General features: G+C 44.0%; 1 long non-coding RNA gene across 2 annotated transcripts in view; it reads left to right on the top strand.

Moving 5' to 3' along the window:
• Positions 1 to 22,553, top strand: part of LOC137221624 (uncharacterized) — an 80,501-nt gene that overhangs the window by 5,117 nt on the left and 52,831 nt on the right. For both annotated transcript variants that reach the window (XR_010942082.1, XR_010942081.1), the window contains exon 2: positions 18,331 to 18,429. This is a non-coding gene — a long non-coding RNA (uncharacterized lncRNA). The remainder of the gene's footprint in view (positions 1 to 18,330; positions 18,430 to 22,553) is intronic.

Genomic DNA, 22,553 nt, shown 5'->3' with positions numbered 1-22,553 from the left:
GTTTATGGAGGGCTTGTGCTGTTCTAAGCACTTTACAGACACTGTCTCAGAGAGGACGCCAGTAGAGCAAATACCGTCTATGGTCATCAGCATTTGACCTTTTCCTTGGAACCCAAAAGCCACATAATCTCAATGTGTGTTCAAGTCAGGAAAGCAGCTAATTAATTGATTTAAAAACCAGTTTCATTTTATTTTTCTCTGCCTGGTAAATGCCCTCATCTGTTCTCTCCTGACCCTGAAATGAAATGTTAGGGATGTCTCTGGTTTCTGATGACGCTCAGATGAGAAAAGTTCTCTGGTCACCTTTAAGCATTATCCCGTCCACTCCGGTGACAATTACAGTGTTCAATCTGTTCTGGTAGAGTAACAAAACTCCAAACTCATTTAAAGCTAAAACTTGTCCTCTCTCCATCACTCCATCCAGGTCCGCTCCCCGCTGGAGTTCTGCCATGCGGAAGGGGAGAAGCAAACCACTGGCCTCTAACCTCCTGTCATCTCTCCTCCCCCACCAGTTTCTATTTCTGACCCTCCCTGTGACTAGGCCCAGGGGTAGGGTTTAGGGAGAGAAGGCGCAGATTAAATTGATGCCAGTGCCCTTTGGGCATGGGGGATGTCTGAGGTTGGCTTTTATTTGTGTGAAGCACTTGCACAGGTTCCTCAGAGAACCCAGCTGCGGCCTCGGACCACAGTGCCCTTGAACAGGCAATGCCTCTGTTCTGGCTAGCCGCTTACATCCCCTCAGCCTCTGAGCTTCAGGAGTGTCTGCCTCTGAGGGGTCCTTTCCCCGCTCCAGACTATCCTCGTGGACAAGCTGGCTCTCCCATGTGAGACCCACATCAGATCCGTGGAAAACCATCGCTTTCGCCCTGCCATCTTGTTCGCCCCCAAGGAGGTACACCTGCCTTTGCTCTGCTAACTCCAGGCTGACCCTGCCGTGAACTCAAGCCTGGGGATGGAGTGTGGCAGACACAAGGTTAGCTGTCTGAGTGGCCCCTTGAAGCTCTTCTCCCTTGGCCCAAGGGTGACATTCTTCCTCTCTCCATAGCCAGACTTGGGGTGAGAGAGAAAGAGAGTAGAGAATCCCACAGCACTGCAAACTGCATCCAAAGAAAACATCTGTGAACCCTTGATCAGTTTCACAGAGCTTCTGCCATCTCCTTAACACACCTGCACATGGGAAATAACATCTTTGGCACCTCATGTTTTATTCCCGGATTGGAAGCTCAATGGAAACCACAGAGAAGCCGTTGAGGTCCTATTATACTCCAGGAAGGGTGCACATTCACTTTCCCACCCTTCCATCACTCACACTTTCTGAGAAATTCTATGCTTTGTGACAATCAAATTGCCTTGTATTGTCAAGTTCTTGCGTAGCAAACAGTGCACCCGACTCTGGCTCTCGCATTGTGACTGGACATAAGCCCGCACTTCCTGGGGGAAGAATAGGCCACGTAGATTTTTCACATTTTTGAGGCTATGAAACTCTTCTAGATTCCTTAGAGTCATCCCATCCCCTTCAACAATTTACGAAATGTTATTGCGATGAGACTGAAAACAATTTTATAACCATTGTAAAGATCCTTTGGAAATGTCTTAAAGAATCCCAACATCTCTGTTAAACTTAATTAAAAAAAAAAAAATTCCCTGTCTTAGACTAGCCCTCTTCTCCAAACTTTAAATACCACTATCTAAGGCTTCTATTTTTATCTCTTCAATCATAATGTGAAGCCCATAGAGTCTGGGAGAAATTTTCTCTGAAAATAGGCATGGAGATAATATTTTCAACAAAATGTATTTTCTATTATCGGCGTTATATATATCTTAATCCATCACATAGCAGCTCCTTAGGTGATCACAGGCTAAAAAATACTGATCAAGTTGAAGCTTGAATTCTTCACATTCAACCCCAATATATTTAGCTAAATTTTATTTTGGAAAAGAAAACAGGGACTTCCCTGGTGGCGCAGTGGTTAAGAATCCGCCTGCCAATGCAGGGGACATGGGTTTGAGCCCTGGTCCGGGAAGATCCCACGTGCTGTGGAGCAACTAAGCCCATGTGCCACAACTACTGAGCCTGCGTGCCACAACTACTGAAGCCCGTGTGCCTAGAGCCCATGCTCCACAACAAGAGAAGCCACCGCAATGAGAAGCCAAAGCACCGCAATGAAGAGTAGCCCCCGCTCGCCACAACTAGAGAAAGCCTGCGTGCAGCAACGAAGACCCAAGGCAGCCAAAAATAAATAAATAATAAATAAATAAATTTATTTTTTAAAAAAGAAAACAATGCTTTGCAACATTGGCAGTTGCTCATTGAAATTTCACTGGCTCTTCTCTTTTATTTCCAATGATTAGTATCAGTCTTAGGGTCAATATTATGAATATATATGTTGACTTTTTTAATACTGTATAATAATATAATTAAACACCAATATGTGTGGTAGATAAAATATAAAACCAAAGCACTGGGTACAATGACTAAGAGCTCTTTTTAGAAGAGGACAGGATCTTGACCAGACCCTGTTTAAGTCGAATTAGCTGTCTCCCTTCCTTCAACCTGGATAGATTTCAGAGCAATTGTCAAGGCCCAGGAGGTTGCTTTTGTAATGAGAAGCTGTTCAGCAGGCTATAAACTCCTCGAAGGCAGGGACTGGATGCTGTGTAAATTAAATTTTTCAGGGCTCTAGAACTGTTGCTGTATATGGTAGGTTTTGTTACATGATGCTTATTTATAGAATATCCTTAATACGGCTTTTACTTACCTTTCTGGGAGCATTGTCAGGAGATGACAGACTCTCCATGGAACTGCTGAAGGTGTTTTCTTTGGAAGCATTTGCAGTGCTGTGGCGTCCCACACGTTTAGATTTACAGCACTTTACTGAACTGGTACTTCTCGCCACTGAGGCCTCAGCACCAGTGTCCTGTCTTCAGAGCCTCTTTCCATCTCTCTATCGTATCCCTCCTTGGATGATGTCCAAGGAGTCATCGCAGTTTAAAATGTTCTTGCTATTTGTTATGATCTGCCTCCCCCTCTGATGTTTAAACCCCAAGAAGGCAGCGACCTTGACCTTGTCTCTGGCTTATCTGGGACCTAGAGTAACATCTGGCACATGTTAGATCCCCAACTAAAGAAGTTCTAGCCACTGGCCAGAAGAACCTTGAACAAGTTATTCCATTGCTGTAGGCCTTGGGTCTTTATCCTCGAAGTCAGGGAGCTGCTCAAGGTAATTTTTAAAGCTCCTTCTGACTGTAAAACACACCACTCTTCAAAATACTGATATCCTTATAAAATTTGCCTTTTTCATGAATTCAAATTATTGGCTAAAGTAGGAAGGAGTCATAGCCTTACTGGTCATCATGACTGACTTTCAGTTAAAATATATGTCCTCAATCTAATCTCTCTGGCATCTGGGGATAATTTTAGTATACAGTTAATCCCTTCCCATTAGTTGTTTCTTGTTCCTTAAATATGTTAGCATAAACTGCCAAAATCCTTTTTGTAGACTTCCAATGCCAGCCTTACAGCCCATCTCTTATGGCTAAAGGGAAGGAAGAGTAATACTCTGTGCTCAAGGAATTCCGGAAGAAACCACAAAGACGAGTTGGGGCAAAGCTCTATAGTAGAGAAGATACCCATACGTATAGCCAGGAGTATGTATAACTGTGAGACAGTTAGAAGGACAAGGAAAGTGTAAAGGAAAACAGATCCACAGATGCAAGGAAGAACAGGAAAGAAAGATTTCCCTACAGATGCCTGGAAACTCCAAGGAAAGCCCATAGACGTTCTCAGAAGTGAGACCACACCCAGCCATCTCTAACTGTCATAACACTAACACAGGACCTGACCCGGATGCCTGATATAGTAATACTCTGGGTTTGCTGATGATAACCTCTAGAGAACATGAGGCTGGCAAGTCATCATTTCAGCCTTCAAATAACACCCAGAAATTTCTGAAATGGTTTGTATAAAACTACAACCACGGGAAGCAAGGTGGCCTCGCTCAACATTCAGGGCCCCCGGCCTGGTGCGCGAGTCTTTTAATCTTATAAATCAGGGTGTCCAAACACTTGCTTCTAAGTGGCAGAAAACTTCAGCAAAGGAGCCAACTCATTTGAAGCCAGTGTTTTCTTTAGGCACCTACTAGGGTTTAGAGCCCATTTATTTGCTAGCAGTAATCAGCTTTCTACTTTCCAGAGATCATCTTTGCCTGAGTTAATCGGCAGATAATCTGGATTAAAAAGTTCCAGCCTCTTAGTAATATGGGTCACCCCCCATCTGTGTGTGAGGCAGGTACAATATTATGCAAACATAGCTTTCACCATCTTCTACTCTCCTCCGCTTTCTAAGAAAGATTCTTTAGCTGAATTTCTCAACTTCCCAGCCTTTGTCTCCTGAGTGGTGTCGTGGGTAAAATTGAAGAAAAATACTTAGAGATGCTACATTTTTTAATGTAAATTTAGAAAAAAGAAAGAAAGAAAAAGCTTGAGCTCTCTGAAAAGGAAAACTTTCAGAAGCAACAGAGAAAGGAGGAGACAAGCCTAATAATCAAAAGCAATGAAAAGAAAGCCAGAGGGTCGTGAAGACTCATAGAGATGGTGGGAAGAGATTCGGAGGAAGCCACTGCTTGGCAACGTGGGGCTTCACGGAGCTGAACAGGCAGAGAGGTTTCAAGGCAGTTCATTTATACACTATAAGATGCAATCCCCCCTCAAAAGACTTCAGTAAGGACTCACATTATGTTTCAAGCCTGTGGAAAGCAGAAGTTTCTTTAAAATATGCTACTGACTTGGACCGGACCTTAAAGCAGGACTCGATGCCCACGATTTGGGCGGCATGCGACAGGGTCACAAAATTAGATGATGGCATTTGAGGCTCTGCCCTTGAGAATGAAAAGTCACTGAAATGGCCCAAGCCTGGCAAGAGCAATTAACCCTAATCTGCACGTGCTTACGAGCCAGACAGATGAGGCTCCGCTCCTGCCCCTCTCCGGCTCTTCCCCTCAGTGGGACACCAGGGCTCCCATCAGGCATCCTTGCAGTGATCGCTGAGCACGGCCACCACCTCACACAGGCCCCACCGCATTGCATCCAGGAGGAAATGCTCCCAAAACGTACAGTCGTTTCTGACGTTGTGATAAGCAAATAATATATACGGTTATAGTCCCTTGACATACACGTTATTTTCAAAGACAGCAAGCAAATCATCTTCCAAATTAAGACAGTGATTAAACAATGGATCGGGTCAATTACAGTTGCTTACAGAATCAGTGCCTATGGACAAATATATGAAAAATAAAATCAATGACTTTAACTTTGGTAATTTAGAAATTCGCCCCCTTGGAAGCATGAAACTAAACAGTCCTTAACAGTCTCTTTCTCCTCCGTCATAAGGGAATGCTACTTCCTCTTTCAGCTTCCTAGCTCCCAATCCATTTTTATGCTGCAGCCCCCAAGATCTATGTCAAACAACGCACACTTTGCTCATGTTTGGAAACCTACAATGTTATCAGCTGAATTAAAGCCACACTCCTGTGCCAGGTTTTCAGGGTCGTCCACGCAATGGGCTGCTTTACCTCTTAGATCTCACTAACCACAGCCAACACCCTCCAGCCACTCCAAGCCTCCAGCCCTGTGTCCATCCAGGCTACCTCTGTTTCTGCTGGTCTGAGCCCCACCCGAACTTCTCCCCCTGCCCTGCCCCGCCCATGTCCACTAGACGCTTTAAGCTCCAGCTCAGCCGTTCAGTCCTGCCATGCACACTCCCCTGTTAGCAATAGTCCCTGCCATGGCAGTAGCTTCAGTCTTTAAATTCCTTTGAATTTGTCGCTTGTACTATTTGCAGTTTTTTTTTTTCTGTATTCTGATTTCCTACTTAGTTATCCTGCACAATTTCGCCCTTTCATATATCAGTATATTATAACAATACTATTTATGATAGCTCCATTGTAATGGGTGAACCTAATATTGCAGGCCTTCCCATGAGCTGGTCTTACACAGCACCTTTTGGCAAGGAAGCTCACCTGGTTGGCTGGGTCAGTCCATCTGGCCCCCAGAAATCCATCTGCTTCAGATTCCTATTTTAATTACCTTGGAAGGGCCCTTTTACTAAGATTATAAAAAGACAACCAAAAAAGATAAATTGAGAAGCAATGCTTTCACCTTATGGACTATGGAATAACTCATATTATTAAGCATTTAAATGATGCATTTAAATTATACAACAAAATGGATCAAAAGTTTGTTCTTTGGTACTGTGCCTCTACTAATCCCATACTCCCAATTTATCCCTCGCCCCCTCTTCCCCTTTGGTAGCCATAAGTTTGTTTTCTATGTCTGTGAGTCTGTTTAGTCTATATTCAATATCTTGTAACGAGCTATAAATGGAAAGGAATTGAAAAAAGAATATAGATATATACAAATTTATGTATAACCGAATCACGTTGCTGCACACTCGAATCTAACACAATATTGTAAATCAACTATACTTTAATTAAAAAAAAGTTTATTCTTTGGGATATTTGTAGACCTCATATGTACCCAAAAGAGTGTTCAGTGGTCAGATAAACTCAGTAAGTCCTGGGTTAAGCAAATGGCAAACAGGTTTCCTTACTCTAGCTTTTCGGAAAGTCTCCTAATGTCTGCACTGGGAATCTCCTTAAGTGGGTTAGTGGATGCTGTATTCCCACAAATGAGTTGACCCCAGCACCATTTTTCCACAGAGCAACTTCTGGGGAGCGTATTCCAGGAAACTCATTCTGTCTGACATTGATGTGGTTGAGGCATTCCCTCCCGAAGCCCTCCTCATCAGGATCTTGCTTGAATGTTTAGCGAGCGGCGGCTAAAGGAAAGGTCTATTTTCTGTCCCTGACTTCCTCTGTTTTGTTTCCTGGTCTGGTCATGTGAAGGGCCCTGCTCTCTCTCTTTTTTTTTTTTTTTTTTTTTTTTTGCAGTACGCGGGCCCCTCACTCTTGTGGCCTCTCCCGTTGCGGAGCACAGGCTCTGGACACGCAGGCTCAGCGGCCATGGCTCACAGGCCCAGCCGCTCCGCGGCATGTGGGATCTTCCCAGACCGGGGCACGAACCTAGGTCCCCTGCATCGGCAGACGGACTGTCAACCACTGCGCCACCAGGGAAGACCCCTGCTCTCTTTTAACATCTCACAATTTTCATGTTGTGTGTTAACAGGTAATTCTTAGTCTCTGTCTGCATTTGCTCAGTGTGAATTCCAGTTCAGAGAGGCAGCCTCCAAGACCAGTCAGCACTGTGGACCCCAGAGTCCCACAGGCTGGCTTTCAGTTATAGCCACGGCCACTTACCAGCTGTGTAAACCAGGGACATTTCTTAATCTCTCGGTGCCTCATCTGCAGGCATGACTATAGGACACACGTCACAAGAGTTTGTGAGAGGTTAATATAGGGAGGGTGTTGTACAGAATCTGGCCTCTAGTAGTGCCATTAGTATTAATTTACAGTATGGTCCTCAATGATTCCATTTCTCCTAACTATAGCTATTGCTGGAACCATTAGCTATTATGAGGATCCATGTAAATCCTAAAACTTCAGGAAGTCTGACTCATGACTTGAAAACTGCTTACTGTATTTGCCTGAGAAAAATGTTCCATTTGTTCTTCGTGGGAACAAGAAAAGAGAAATAGAATGAATTAACTGCTATTGGTGAGAAGAGAACAGCTTCTGGGCTGAGTGTTTTCTCAGAGTTATCCCCTATGACTGTGCTTCAGAGGTCAGCAAACTTCTTCTGTCAAGGGCCAGATAGTAAATATTTCAGGCTTTGCGTGATAGAAGGTCTCCGTGCTAACCACGCAGCTCTGCCCTTGTAGTGTGAGAGCAGCCGTGAGCGATGTATAAGTGAATGGGCGTGGCTGTGATCCAGTAAAACTTTATTTATAAAATCAGGAAGCTGGCTGGATTTTGCCTGCAGGCCTTGTTTGGGGACCTCTGCTCTGCTGTCATCAACTCAATTTCCCAGGGATGGGATTTTTTTTCAGGGTGGCTTTGCCACCATATGTGAGTAGGGATGCTGACCCCTCTGGGACCCAGTAGTGGTGAGAGAAGCCAGTCCAAGAAAAAGCCAACAAACTTGGAGAGTAGCATTGAAAAAACTGCAGGGAACAAAAGCACAGTCCTGGTGACATTGTAAACTTCTGGATCAACTTTGCTGAAGCCTGCCTTACCTCGGGACGTTATGGTTATATAAGCCAGTAAATTCCTATTACCGTTTTAGCCAAGCTGAGTTGGGTTTTCTTGTCACATGCTAACCAAAGTCTTCTACTGCTACACCATGATTATAGCTACATTAAGTACATCAATGAGCACTTTATGGTGGATGCGCCTGGTACTCAATTTGTGTTTTATATCTAGTTAGAACTTTCGCTGACTAACTCAGAAAAGGAAATTTAACAACCAAAGCCCATTCCAAAATGAATTTACAGCCATTCATCTAAAAATTTCTAGGGCACTTTCATCATTTCTAAAGTGCTTGGGGACATTATCTTTCAAGTATCTATTATTCATATTTTATTTATAAAGCTCTCTTGTATTTTGGTTATATTGCTTCTGGCTCTTCTGTTATTCTACATAATAAAAACAAGCAAATTCACCCATCAATCTATAACCCCTCCAAGTTCTGACTCTAGTTGAGAAGGACTCTAAGTAAAAATAAGAGAGGCGCTTGCACTGCGTTCATAAATCAACTTCTTGTAAGATTTCTTTAATGTCTCCGAGTCAGCCTTAAACCTAAAACTGCAGGATGCTCTGATGACTGTTTTCTCTCTATAGCAGACAGGGTGGTGCCAGGCACTCAGGCAAGGTGCCTGGAAATGTTGTCCAAGTCCACCTAGAAACCAGGGATCTTGAACACAAGAAATGGTAAAGGCCTTACTCACAACATTTACCCCAAAGATATGGATCATTCCTGTGACATCTCTGAGTGAATGGCAGGAACTCAACACAATAGTACTGTCCCTCCTCACTCGCCCCCGCTCAGCACACCCTCAGACACACCCTGTGCTCCCAGAACTTGACTGACTTGCTGATCACCTCTGGAGCTTGTGTGATAAAAGTCCTCACCTGGTACAGCAGTTCTCACACTGGCCAAATGTCAGCACTCGTCAGGCCCAGGATGCCGTATGGCCACTAACAATGGGTCACTGATTTCGTTCATGCTATGAGTCAGTCTCCTATGCCGCTGTAACAAATTACCAGAGACTTAGTAGCCTAAAACAACACATATTTTTAATCTTATTGTTCATATTTATTTTTTAAATTTTTTATTGATGTATAGTTGATTTACAATATCGTTAAGTTTCAGCTGTACAGCACAGCGAATATATATATATATATATATATATATATATATATTCTGTCTCAGATTCTCTTCCACAGGTTATTACAAAATAATAAGTATAGTTCTCTGTGCTGTACAGTAGGTCCTTGCTGGTTATCTATTTTATACATAATTGTGTGTATATGTTAATTCCAGCTTCCTAATTTATCCCTCTCCACACCTTTGTCTATGAGTCTCTTTTTATTTTGGAAATAAGTCCATTTGTGTCTTTCTTTTTTTTTTTTTTTTTTAGATTCCACATATAAGTGATATCTTATGATACTTGTCTTTCTCTTTCTGGCTTGCTTCACTTAGTATGATAATCTCTAGGTCCATCCATGTTACTGCAAATGGCATTATTTCACTCTTTTTTATGGCTGAGTAATATTCCATTGTATACATGTATCACATCTTCTGTATCCATTCCTCTGCTGATGGACATTTAAGTTGCTTCCATGTCTTGGCAATTGTAAACAGTGCTGCAATGAACATCAGGGTGCATATGTACCTTTTTGAATTATGGTTTTCTCTGGATATATGCCCAAGAGTGGGATTGCAGGATCATATGGTAGCTCTATTTTTAGTTTTTTAAGGAACCTCCATACTGTTCTCCATAGTAGCTGTACCAGTTTACATTTCCACCAACAGTGTAGGCGAGTTCCCTTTTCTCCACACCCTCTCCAGCATTTATTGTTTGTAGATTTTTTGATGATGGCCATTCTGACTGGTGTGAGGTGATACCTCATTGTAGTTATGATTTGCATTTCCCTAATAATTAGCGATGTTGAGCATATGTTCATGTGCATTTTGGCCATCTGTATGTCTTCTGTGGAGAAATTTCTGTTTAGGTCTTCTACCCATTTTGATATTGAGCTGCATGAGCTGTTCGTATATTTTGGAACTGAAGGCCTTGTCGATCGCATCATTTGCAAATATTTTCTCCCATTCTATAGGTTGTCTTTGCATTTTGTTTATGGCTTCCTTTGCTGTGCAAAAGCTTTCAAGTTTAATTAGGTCCCATTTGTTTATTTTTGGTTTTATTTTCTTTACTCTAGGAGACAGATCCAAAAAGATATTGCTGTGCTTTATGCCAAAGAGTGTCTTACCTATGTTTTCCTCTAAGAGTTTTTTAATACTCCTCTTATAGTTCTTTAAAGCAGAAATCCGACGTGGGTCGCAATGGGCCAAAGACAAAGTGTCAGCAGGGCTACAATTTCCTAAAGACCCTAAGAAAGGGTTTTCTCATCTTTTTCAGCATCTAGAGGCTGCCCACAGTCCTTGGCTCACAGCTCCCTTCATTGTCCATAACCAGCAATGGAGGATTGAGTCATTCTTATAGCAAATCCCTCCCATTTACATTCTGCCTCCCTCTTGTAAAGACCCTTGTGATTATACTGGGCCATCCAGATAATCTAGGATAACCTCCCCATCTCAAGGCCAGATGATTAACAACCTTAGTTCCATCTACAACCTTAATTTCCCCTTTGCTGTGTGACAACATAGTCATAGGTTGCAGGGATTAGAACCTGGACACCTTTGGGGGCCATTATTCTGCCTACCACAGAAATAAACAAAATAAATAAAATAAACAAAATATATTAGTGGCAGATGATGCTAAGAGCAGTGGAGAAAAGCAAAGCAGGGGAGGGGGTGGGGTATGCCGGACATGTGTGGCCTTTTACACAGGCGCATCAGAGAACGTCTCATGATTAGGAGACATCCGAGTAAAGATCTCCAAGAGATTAGGGAACTAGCCATGAAGATATCTGGGGGGAAGCTTTCCCGCCAAAGGGAACAATAAGTGCCAAGGCCCAGAGGTGGGAGCAGGCTGGGAGTGTCTGAGGAACAAGAGGAAAAGCCGTGCAGCTGAAGGTGGGGAGGGAACGAGGGGAGAGAATGACAGAAAGGGGATGGTGAGCATTGTGTCACCATGATGACATGATTTTTAGGCTATTGAAAAGGAATTTAGATTTGACTCAGTGTAAAACGGAGAGGTTTTTTTTCTTCAGCGTTTTTAGATACCTTTTATTTTAAAATAATTTTCGATTTATAGAATAATTGCCATAATCCAGAAAGTTCCCAAGTACTTTTCACTCAGTCTCCGTTCATGTGAACATCTTATATAACCACGGCACATTTACCAAAACTAAGTAATCGATGTTGGTTTGAAACTATACCTAAACTTCAGACTTTAATTCATATTTCATGGTTTTCCCACTAATGTCCTTTTCCTGTCTCAGGACTCCATGCTGGGCTTAGTCATCATCCTTCCTTACTCTCCTCCAATCGGTGACGGCTTCTCATTCTTGTTTTTTGTGACCTTGGTGCTTTTGAAGAGTCCCAGGCAGGTATTTGTAAAATGTCTCTTAATTTGGATTTGTCTGATGTTTTCTCACAATGCGGGTTATGGGTTTTGGGGAGAAAGACGACAAAAATGAAGTGACCTTCTCATCATATATCATGGGGAGCACGATGTCACCATGGTTTACTACTGGGGTTGTTAACTTTGATCACTTGATCCGACATCTGCCAGGTTTCTCTGCTGCAAATTTACTATTTTCCCCTTTTCAGCTTCTATTCATTAGAAAATGAATCAAAAGTCCAGTCCACTCCCAGGAGGAGGAGAAATAACTTGCACATCCTGGAGTGAGGAGTATCAGAGAATCTGCGGATGTATGTTAAAACCGCCTCAGTTATTACAGGCATACCTCGCTTTATTGTGCTTCACAGATATTGTGTTTTTTACAAATCAAAGATTTGTGCAACCCTGCATTTGGCACGTCTACCTGCACCATTTTTCCAACAACATTTGCTCACTTCGTATCTCTGTCACATTTTGGTAATTTTGACAACATGTCAAATATGTTTATTATTATTATATTTATTATGGTGACCTACGATTAGCGACCTTTGATGTTACTATTGTAATGGTTTGGGGGCCCCAGGAACTGCACCCATATAGGATGGCAAAATTAATTGGTAAATGTTGTGTGACTTCTGACTGCTCCATTGACCAGCCATTCCCCATATCTCCTCCTCTCCTTGGTCCTTCGTATTCCTTGAGACACAACAATATTGAAATTAGGCCAATTAATAACCATACCACGGCCTCTAAGTGTTCAAGTGGAAGCAAGAGTCCATCGATACAGCAAACCTTATTGTTGTCTTATTTTAAGAAATTGCTACAGGCACCCCAGGCTTCAGCAACCAGCACCCTGATCAGTCAGTAGCCATCAATACTGAGGCAAGAGCCTCCACCAGCATAAAAGATTATGACCAGCTGAAGGCTCAGATGATGGTTAGCATGTTTTAGCAATAAAGTATTTTTTTAATTAATGAATGTACAGTGTTTAGACATAATACTATTGCACACTTAATATACTACAACATAGTGTACACTAAATTTCCTATGCACTGGGAAACCAAAACATTCGTGTGCCTTGCTTTATTGCAATATTTGCTGTATTTTGCAGTGGTCTGGAACCAAACCCAGATAACTTCCTGGTATTCCTGCAATGAGTATTTAGGAGGAGGTACTTTGAAGCAATGAAAACATCCTGCTTCTCTCAGAGTTTTGCCCACTAATATTGGCATCTATCAGTGGATCTTGACTGTAACGAGTGGTGCTTTAATGTTGATTTTCTATTTCCTTAATTCCTTCTATGTTTAATATTTGGAATTCTTCTGTAAGGAATTCTTCTGTGCCTTTTCCCTTATTCAGTTATTCATTTATTTATATGAGTATAAACTCACGGACAATCATTTTGTTCTTTGGATTGTAATCTGATACTATTGTTATTTATTTTGTTTCTCCGATAGTTCTGGCTTTGGACGTTGGGAAGTCTTTCACATTGGCTCCTGTGTCCATTTGACATGCCCTGTTTTTTATTTTGTTTTGCTTTTAGCATATCTTCTTCTCCTGATACTTACTCTAAGATGCTCCAGGCTTATCTTATATTTTTCCTGTCCCAACCCCAGTGCTCTCTGCTGATGATACCATTGTGAAAAAGAGTTTTCCTTCTCCTTGGGGCATTTGTAGTCTGGTATAAGAGGTGCAGCCCTGTGGTAATGGGGGGAGTAAAGATTTGTAAAAGGTAAGGTGTTAGCACAAAAGAGGGACTAGCTTTTTATTAGGGGAGAGTCACAGAAATCATAACACAAGGTGAAGAGTGTAGTTCTGGAGTCAGATTTACAGGGTTGGAATTGGGGTTCCCCATGTATTAGCTGATGATTCTGAATCTTTGAGCCTCAATTTCCCTATGTGGAGGGGATGATAGCACCCACCTGTCGAAGCGACCATGATGCATCCACCATGCAGTTTTGTCTTCATCCTGCATTTCTTGGTTCCCCTGCAGCTAAGAGGGACCATATGTCAGACTGGTGGCCCAGAGAAGATGGGGGAAGTAGGGGGGTACCACTCAGAGGTCTCCCTAAAACATCCTTGCGATCCTTCTCACCCTCTCTGCCTTCTACACCAAAACTCCAGGATGGGCATGGAACCCAGTGCTCACAGCTTAAAAGTGAGCCCCACAGGAGGTGCTGCCAGCCAGGAATTTGTGCTCCAGACTCTGCACAAGAGCAGGAAACAAACAGTCTCGCTGAATTCTGCGACTGTTTAATTGCAAGCTTCAGCCTGTCCTGATTAGCACGGCACCTCAAAGGTGGCTGGAACACCTAAGCAAGATAAAAAGCACATGATAAGCCCTCAATAGCTGATAGCCATTACTGCATTACATGGTACAGAGAGGGGGCCACGCTATAGAGTTGGGACTTGAGGGGATCTGCTAGGTGGATGGGAGGTGATTGGAGTCAAGTGTTTTGAGCAGAGGGTAAACACTGACAAGTAAAGAAAGAAAAGGGGGATGGTGAGAGTGTTAGAGAGGGGGAGGGAGGAAACTGACATGGGACAAAGGGAAGCAAGAGCCATCCAAACTGCAAACAGGGCAGCTGCTGGGAGGCGCCCTGGCCCCCAGGGTCCCGCCTCTGTCATACGCACACAGGGGCGGAGCCCAGCGCCTGTGCCTGCTCTACGGATGGCCGCTCAGAGCCTCAGTGATGTTTCCCCCTCAGCTACTCCAGACCCAGAGGGAGAAAGAGGCCTGGTTTTTCATTTTTCTCAACCTAATGACAAGAGCCTTCCTGGACACTTGTTTTTACTCTTTGAAATGTGTTTCTTTTATCACCTTCCGGTCACAGGAAGAGTCTTAATGGAGTTAGAATAAGAGAGGGAGCAGAAAGCCCCACAGAGGGGAGGCCAACCAAACAAAGGACAGAGGTGCCTTTGTCTCTCTGGCTTGTCAGGCAACAAAGGACAAATGTGCAGTACGGGGCTGGAAAAGCTGCAATGGACGCTTTTCTTTAAAGTCCCCACTAAGCAATACAGACAGGTCCCCAGGCTTAGGGGTTCAGCCTGTGGTCAAGTGAAAATTGGCATCTATGCAAAGCTAGCCAGCCTGGAAACTGAGGCAGCCTCACTCGACCTTCCCAGCACTGTGGTCAAACCGGCCGAGTGGCCACCTAGCAGAGACGAGTCCTGATGCTCAAAAAGGCACTACTTATTTTCCTCTTTGCTTAAACTTACCAAAGTTCACTTATCCAAAAAGTCATTGTTCTGGGGCCTCTGTAAATGTTGTTAAGCTTTGGGGGTGGTTAAGTTGCAGCTTTCGCTTGTGACACCAAGGAACCTTGTACACAACTGGAAAATTGACACCAAGCTGACTGGACCAAATCAACCTAATTTTTATAGAAATCTTATCCAGCAGAAAACTATATATCAGGGCTTCCCTGGTGGCGCAGTTGTTGAGAGTCCGCCTGCTGATGCAGGGGACACGGGTTCATGCCCCGGTCCGGGAGGATCCCACATGCTGCGGAGCGGCTGGGCCCGTGAGCCATGGCCACTGAGCCTGCGCGTCCAGAGCCTGTGCTCTGCAACGGGAGAGGCCACAACATTGAGAGGCCCGCGTACCGCAAAAAAAAAAGAAAGAAAGAAAGAAAACTATACATCAGAAAAAAATATAGCAGTCCGTGTTTCCAGATAAAAGGATCACCTGTGCCTGAAAAACAGGAAATAACCAAAACAAAGAAAACCAGATCCAGAGAAATAAAATTTGGACGCATGTGAAATCTAGGAAACCTTTACAGTGAGCTGTTTGGGCTCCTGCCCACCAAATTCTTCCTCCGTCCGTCTTCCCCTCCCACCTCCTTGCCTCCGTGGCTTTCCAGACTGACAGTCTACCAGTGAGAATTTGGGGGCGATGCTTCTTGCTGAAGGACCCACTTTGACCAAGCCCCAACTGCAGGACAGGCTTCTAAAAGAGCGCCGTCTGTATAAATTAAAGCGTATTAGCCATTGTGCCCTTTTCCTGGAAAGGAAATCACATCTACTTATGTGTATCTGGAAATCAAAACCTACTTGTCTGTGGCATTCTCGTGGACACGCCAAAACAAAACCCAGGCCAGCCTGCTTGGATGAGGGCTGAGCACACAAAGAGATCTATTCATGCCTTTGGACTTCAAGAGAATCATATGGTCCGACAAAGGTCAACAAAATGGTCACAGCCTGATTTCAAAGGTTAGTTTTTAAAGGTACAGTTCACTACGGCTGCTAAGAAAAAAACCCGTTTTTATTTTAGACACTCAGAGATAAGAAACAAGCATAGGAGGAACTGTGCAATCTGCCCTGTGGTCATGTCTCTTTAAGATATGCAGTTGGTGTTACACAGTGAATTGGCTGTAAAGTCTAATTTTTAAAAAGCCTCCCATACTATGGGATTTACTCACGTACTGTGGAAAACTGCCTAAAATATCTACAAATATCATCATTATTTAAACGCACAAATTTCTTCCACGTCTTGGCAGGTAGAGTCTTTAGGGAAATTTTTTCTTTCTTCAGCTTCCTTCCTTCTTTCTTTCCTCTTTCCCTATTTCTTCTCCCTCCTACCTGCCTTTGTTTTTATCATCCCTTTTTTTTTTTTTTTTTTTTTTTTTTTTGCGGTACGCGGGCCTCTCACTGTTGTGGCCTCTCCCGTTGCGGAGCACAGGCTCCGGACGCGCAGGCTCAGCAGCCATGGCTCACGGGCCCCGCCGCTCCGCAGCATGTGGGATCTTCCCGGACCGGGGCACGAACCCGTGTCCCCTGCATCGGCAGGCGGACTCTCAGCCACTGCGCCACCAGGGGAGCCCCTATCATCCCTTTTTGATGAAAGAACAGGAAAGGAGAGAGAGAGTAACATTTATTGAGCAGCTACTTTGATACAAGTGTTTCCGTGTGTATTCAGCAACCATAAGCACGCATCCCCTGGCTTAATCTGAAAAAGCCAGTTGCGCTTCCAGTGAATTCGCTTTAGTAGAGATTTATTTTTTTAAGTAACAAAGACAACTTATTAAGTACACTGTTTTAAGATGTCAGAGTCCTTTGAATGACTTAATATGTCTAGTCATAACTAAACTAATGCCCTCCCATGTGATTGGCAGAGGATACATTTTCTGTTTTTGATATAGAAACACACACAAGCACAAACATGTTCTTTCTTCTTCTGTATTGGTAACTTGCATGCTAAGTTTTCTTGGCTGTTGGTTCTCTCTGCCCCTGTGGGACTTAATTAGCCTCTGGGAAGACGGTGTAACATAAGCAGTCTTGAGGAAAGAAGTCTCTCTGTCCTTCCGAATAACTTTCTGACTTTCCCCAAACTTTGCTTCCTCTGCCCGCACCTTGCCTCACCCACTGTCAGCGTCCTCTGGCTCTCGGAGTCTACAAGGCCACGTGCTCCATCTTACACAGGATGGGAGCCAAGCAAGGGAGGAAGGACCTCGAATTGCTCAGTATTTTTCCAGAGAAATATCTATTATTCCTTCAGATTAGACATCAGTGGAATGAGACAGTTACTCGGATGGAAACAGGTTGAGTTTATTTAAAGTGTTATGAGGAATCTTGAGAAATTAATAGACAGTGTCCCTTATGGGCATGCATTTCCACCTTGCCACCCCTGCCCTCACTTGGTTGGGCCCCTGCACACCTTCCCCGGCTTCCTCCCAGCAGATGGAGTCCGAGGTCCCTTCTCAGACTCACTCCGGCAAAGGGGAGAGAGTGGTTTGCAGCCTTTTTCAGGGATTTTGTTCACTCTTAAATGTTTTTCCATCCAGTCAGTTCCTTCCTTTACTGCTGGTTCATCAGATTTTCTCCCAAGAAGGAATGAGAAGATTAACCTTCAAATATGCTTTGGACCAAATAAATGTTAAGCCATTGTTCCCACAGTGGCTTCTAAGATGCATTTGGGGAAGTTAAGTTTCTCCTGGGTTGCATCAGAGCTTCATGTTTGACAGGTGTGGTCCCTTGACTGTCTAATGATAACAACCCACACCTGTTGAGCTTTTTGCTTTCTTAATCTCCACAAAGAGTAGCCTGAAGAGAGTATTTATTCCTCATCCTATGATGAGGAAACAGACACAGAAAGGTTAAGTAGAGTGTGGCCTGTGACTGTCTGATTGAAAATCCCAAGCTTTTCCCCAACTACCCTTTTGTTTGTGTCAAGGGGGTTCTGGAAGACCCGCCCACACCCTTGGATGAGGCCGCAGGTGTGCCCCCGGCGTGCTCCAGGAGGCTTGTCTTCAGGTGGAGATGATAGTAGCAATAATCTCCCTGCTTATAAAGAACCTGCTCTACGTGCTCATTTCACAGGGAGGAGGCTGAGGTTCGAGGTCACGTAGCAGAGGCGCTTCGTGCAAATGAAACGAGCTGTCCTTTATCAGGAAAGTTTCTTCTGTTTTCCCAGACGTCATGTGGTAAGTTTAGGAGTCTCTGAGAGGAAGATAAAAAGCATCGTCAATGTCCTAAATGTGTTTGGCCCCAGGACCCCTGGTGTGGCCAGAAGCACAGGGCCATTGTTATGTAAGACGCCTGGGAGGTGCTGGTCTTGGTGACCGGATTTTAACAATTTTTCCCAGGTATGCATATAAATTCATTGATCAGGCTTTTTTGTTTTCTAATTCTAGAATGAAGCAGTTGATCTGCAGACATGGTGTGGCTGAGGATACATGAAGGGTGGCAACAGGGCCGAGAGAGTTGGGAGGAGGTGTAGGGGGTGCATACAGGTAAGTGATTTAACTGCTCGCGGCCTCAGGTTTCTCAGGTACAAAGTGGGTGTGATGATACCTTCATTGAAGGGTTGTGAGGATCAGAGCAGAGAATGGCTGTTGGTACAGGGTATGTGTATGGTCAATGCGGGCTGTTATTTACTCTTCTGATACCTCTTACAATGAGCAGTGTCATTGTGGGCAAGTTTTGTTGTTGTTGTTTTGTGGTACGCGGGCCTCTCATTGCTGTGGCCTCTCCCGTTGCGGAGCACAGGCTCCGGACGCGCAGGCTCAGCGGCCATGGCTCACGGGCCTAGCTGCTCCGAGGCATGTGGGATCTTCCCGGACTAGAGCACGAACCCGTGTCCCCTGCATCAGCAGGCAGACTCTCAACCACTGTGCCACCAGGGAAGCCCTGGGCAAGTTTTTAAAATAAGTGTAAGCCCCATTTCTTCCTCCATAAAACAGGGATAAATGTTCCTAAGACAGTTGAACTGATATAAAACCTAGCCGTGCGCCTAGAGCCCGTGCTCCACAAGAGAAGCCACCACAGTGCGAAGCCCGTGCTCCGCAGCAAAGAGTAGCCCCCACTCACCGCAAGTAGAGAAAGCCCCCACGCAGCAACGAAGACCCAATGCAGCCCCAAAAAATAAATAAATAGAAAAAAAAATTGATACTACTTAAACAACCAAAAACCTAGCCTGGAGCCAGGTAGTCAGTGGCTTCTCAATATGTGATGTGAACTTGTCCTCCGGCTGGCCATGCCCTCACATGGGGAGCTCCCCCTTCACCCCGCTTGCCTCAGTCCTGGAGAAGATGGAGATTCCAAGGGCATGAAAACCTCTCACTGCTTAACCCTTTTTCGGCCTTCTACTTAGGCTAATTCCTTTATCCTGGGTTCATTAAGCTCATCTATCAAGCCTCACAACGTGGTGAGGACCTGAGGGTTTAATTTCCATTTTTAGAGCGCACAGCACAAAGCACTGTGATTGAAGATCCTGCCTGGCCGCACTCAGAAATGCACGGCAGCTGCTGTCACAGAGCCCCTAATGCACTTGCTTCTACAGCCTGTGTTCCGTGTCCCCCCACCAGATGCCAATTATAGCTCACCTGATACTGGGTCTGCCTGGGGTAGGCAGAGTCCCTGTCATTCCACTCAGTACAGAGTACCTGTCAGCACTCCACAGAATCAAATAGTTCCGTGGTGAATACTCACTTTCCTTTTTTGTTTTTCTTTCAAAGCACAAGATTATGGATTAGGGAAAACATAGCAGATGCGAGAGAATCAGCCCAGTTTTGCTTGTATGAACTTCAGCAAGGTCGTAGCACAGGGGGTTGGGACCCTGAGGCAAAGCAGTGGAAACTGGATGGTTGGCAGTTTTCTTAAGGCTTTGTTTCTGTGCAGTCCCATGCAGGGTTGCATAAACCAGCATCTGAGCAGTTTTTCTTAACTTTCAATGGAACATCACGACTAGGTCTTATATGGAAACAACTATACACTACAGGGTAGAGACTTAGAGAATTTTATCTTGCAGTTTTGCTATCCGGGGCAGACATTCTGCCCATACCAACCATTTTCATTTGTTGCAGAATCAAAAACTAAACCGTGTGCAAAGTTCATATAAGGTTTTACACATGAACCAACACATGGTAAGAGCCAGAAAAGCGGCAGCAAAGACTATGTAGCCATGTAGTTTTGTTAAAAACATGTTCTTGGGCTTCCCTGGTGGCGCAGTGGTTGAGAGTCCGCCTGCCGATGCAGGGGACACGGGTTCGTGCCCCGGTCCGGGAAGATCCCACATGCCGCGGAGCGGCTGGGCCCGTGAGCCATGGCTGCTGAGCCTGCGCGTCCGGAGCCTATGCTCCGCAACGGGAGAGGCCACAGCAGTGAGAGGCCTGTGTACCACACACACACACACACACACACGCACACACACGCACACACACACACACACACACACACACACACACACACACAAACATGTTCTCCATGTCTCCAACTTACTAGATCTATGAATTAAAAGAGAATTCTGAAAACATTAAAAAGTCAAAGTTAGCATGTTTGTTTTACTTAATAGCAGAAATGGAGTTAATAAGGACAGGGTAGTGTGGACGCTACGTTATTGCAAACCACTTCTGTGAGATTTTGCTGTGTTTGAAGTTCATGGGCGGTCATGTCTAGACATTTTATGTTCAACTGGCGCCCTCTAGCGACAGGGGAGCAGGCTCTGGCCGTGTGTTGTCTCATTTGAAAGCCAAAGAATTCCACTCAATGTAAAGTATCCTTAGCCAAATTTACAAGAAAGGGAGAGAAGATGAGAAGCTGGGAGGCAAGAAGGTGCTTTGGAGTACGTTTGTAACTCAGAAGGCAAATCCCAGCAGCTATCTGCAGTTTACACAATAGGGGTCTTACATGCCTGGAGAGAGCTTGAGGACATCCTTCAGAGAGGGATCTCTGAGAGCCTGCCTAGTATGGGACCTGAATTTTTCCAGCCTGCCTCAGATAATTCAGATACACTCCAAAAATTACACAATTCCTCTTGGCTTGAGACACTGGAATAATGAGGCAGAACGCAAATGTTCCACAGTCCGTAGCCAGAACAGAACATGGACCTCTCATGAGCTGAAATCCTTTAGCGCCAGCAGAGGACCAAAGATGTATGTATCCACTGTATGTATGTATCCACTGTCCAAAGCCTTTCTTGCTATGGAACCAGATCCTTGGCCTGGAAGACCATCTTCACGGATGGTACCGACATTGGGGGCAGAGACAACACTTGCTCTGGGCTGGCATCATCACCTGGCTATGGGACATCTTGCTTTCATCTGTCCTGGACACTGCTGCCGTAATCCAGGCCTTGTTCGTTTCCAACTGAGACTGTTTTTATATCTTCCAAGTTGGCTTCTCGCTCCCTTGTTAATTAATGCCTCTTTTACACTGCCACTAGCTGTTTCTATAAAAAAAAAAAGTATCTGGTGATCTTATGGGAAACTACAGTAACATGAAATGACCCCAACTCACTTCTTCAGCCCCTTCTCCCCTTTTCCCAGACACAGAACATGCTGTCCTTCACTGAGCATACCACATGTTCATCTTCCTGCTTTTCCCTCTACGCAGAACTTCTGCCCCCTCCCCACTGGCCACCCTTCCTGACCTGCAAGTGTCATCTCCTCTAGGAAGCATCCTCCACATCCTAATGTCTCCCACCCCTGATCCCACAGCTGCTTTGACAGCAGTGTTGCTCCTGGAGTCTTGGTATCGCTTGCTTTTGCCTTTGTCTCCACTTTGACCTCCTCCAGAACAAAACTCAAGCCTTGTTCTTTTATTTCATTTTTTAAAATATTTTATGTTCTTTTATACTATAAAATACTATACACAAATACTGCACACAAATATTTGCTAAAACTAAAGGGATAACTGAACATGCTTGTTTATATTTGTTAAGATATAATTGACATATAACGCTAATTTCCAATGTATAACATAATGATTTGGTATTTGTATATATTGCAAAATAATCAAAATAAATCTAGCTAAACTTCTGTAAGCAACTTTCACATATACAATTATGTATATTGTTATTTAATATATGTATATTACATATACATGAGTATACAATGAAGAACTATAGCAACCTGCTGTACATTATATTCTCATGACTTATTTATTTTATAACTGGAAGTTCGTACCTTTTGATAACCTTGACCCGTTTCATCTACTTCCCCACCCACCACCTCTGGCAGCCACCAATCTGTTCTCTGTATCTATGAATTCTTTTTTTTTTTTCTTAAGTTTCCACATACAGGTGAATTTATATGGTATTTGTCTTTCTCTGAGTTATTTCACTTAGCTTAATCAGGCTTATTTATTTCATATGGCCCGGAGTTGCCTGGCATCTAGCAGCACACACACGAGACAGATACAATTTTATACAATTTTGAAGGTCGGCTTCATTTTATCTCTATCTCACCAGTCAAAATGGAAGGATCGTGAAATTCAGCCCTGACAGGACAGGGTTTGAGTCCTTCTGCCACCTCTTACTAGCTGTGTGACCTTAGGCAAGTGATGAACCTCCCTTATAGAATAGAGATAATAGTACCTTCCGTGCAAAGTGAAGGCTAAATTAGGTAATGCATGTGAA

This window comes from Pseudorca crassidens, chromosome 3 (genome assembly GCF_039906515.1).
Source record: "Pseudorca crassidens isolate mPseCra1 chromosome 3, mPseCra1.hap1, whole genome shotgun sequence".
NCBI lineage: Eukaryota > Metazoa > Chordata > Mammalia > Artiodactyla > Delphinidae > Pseudorca > Pseudorca crassidens.
Note: the sequence above shows the minus strand (reverse complement) of the source record. Positions and strands in the feature narration are given on the sequence as shown.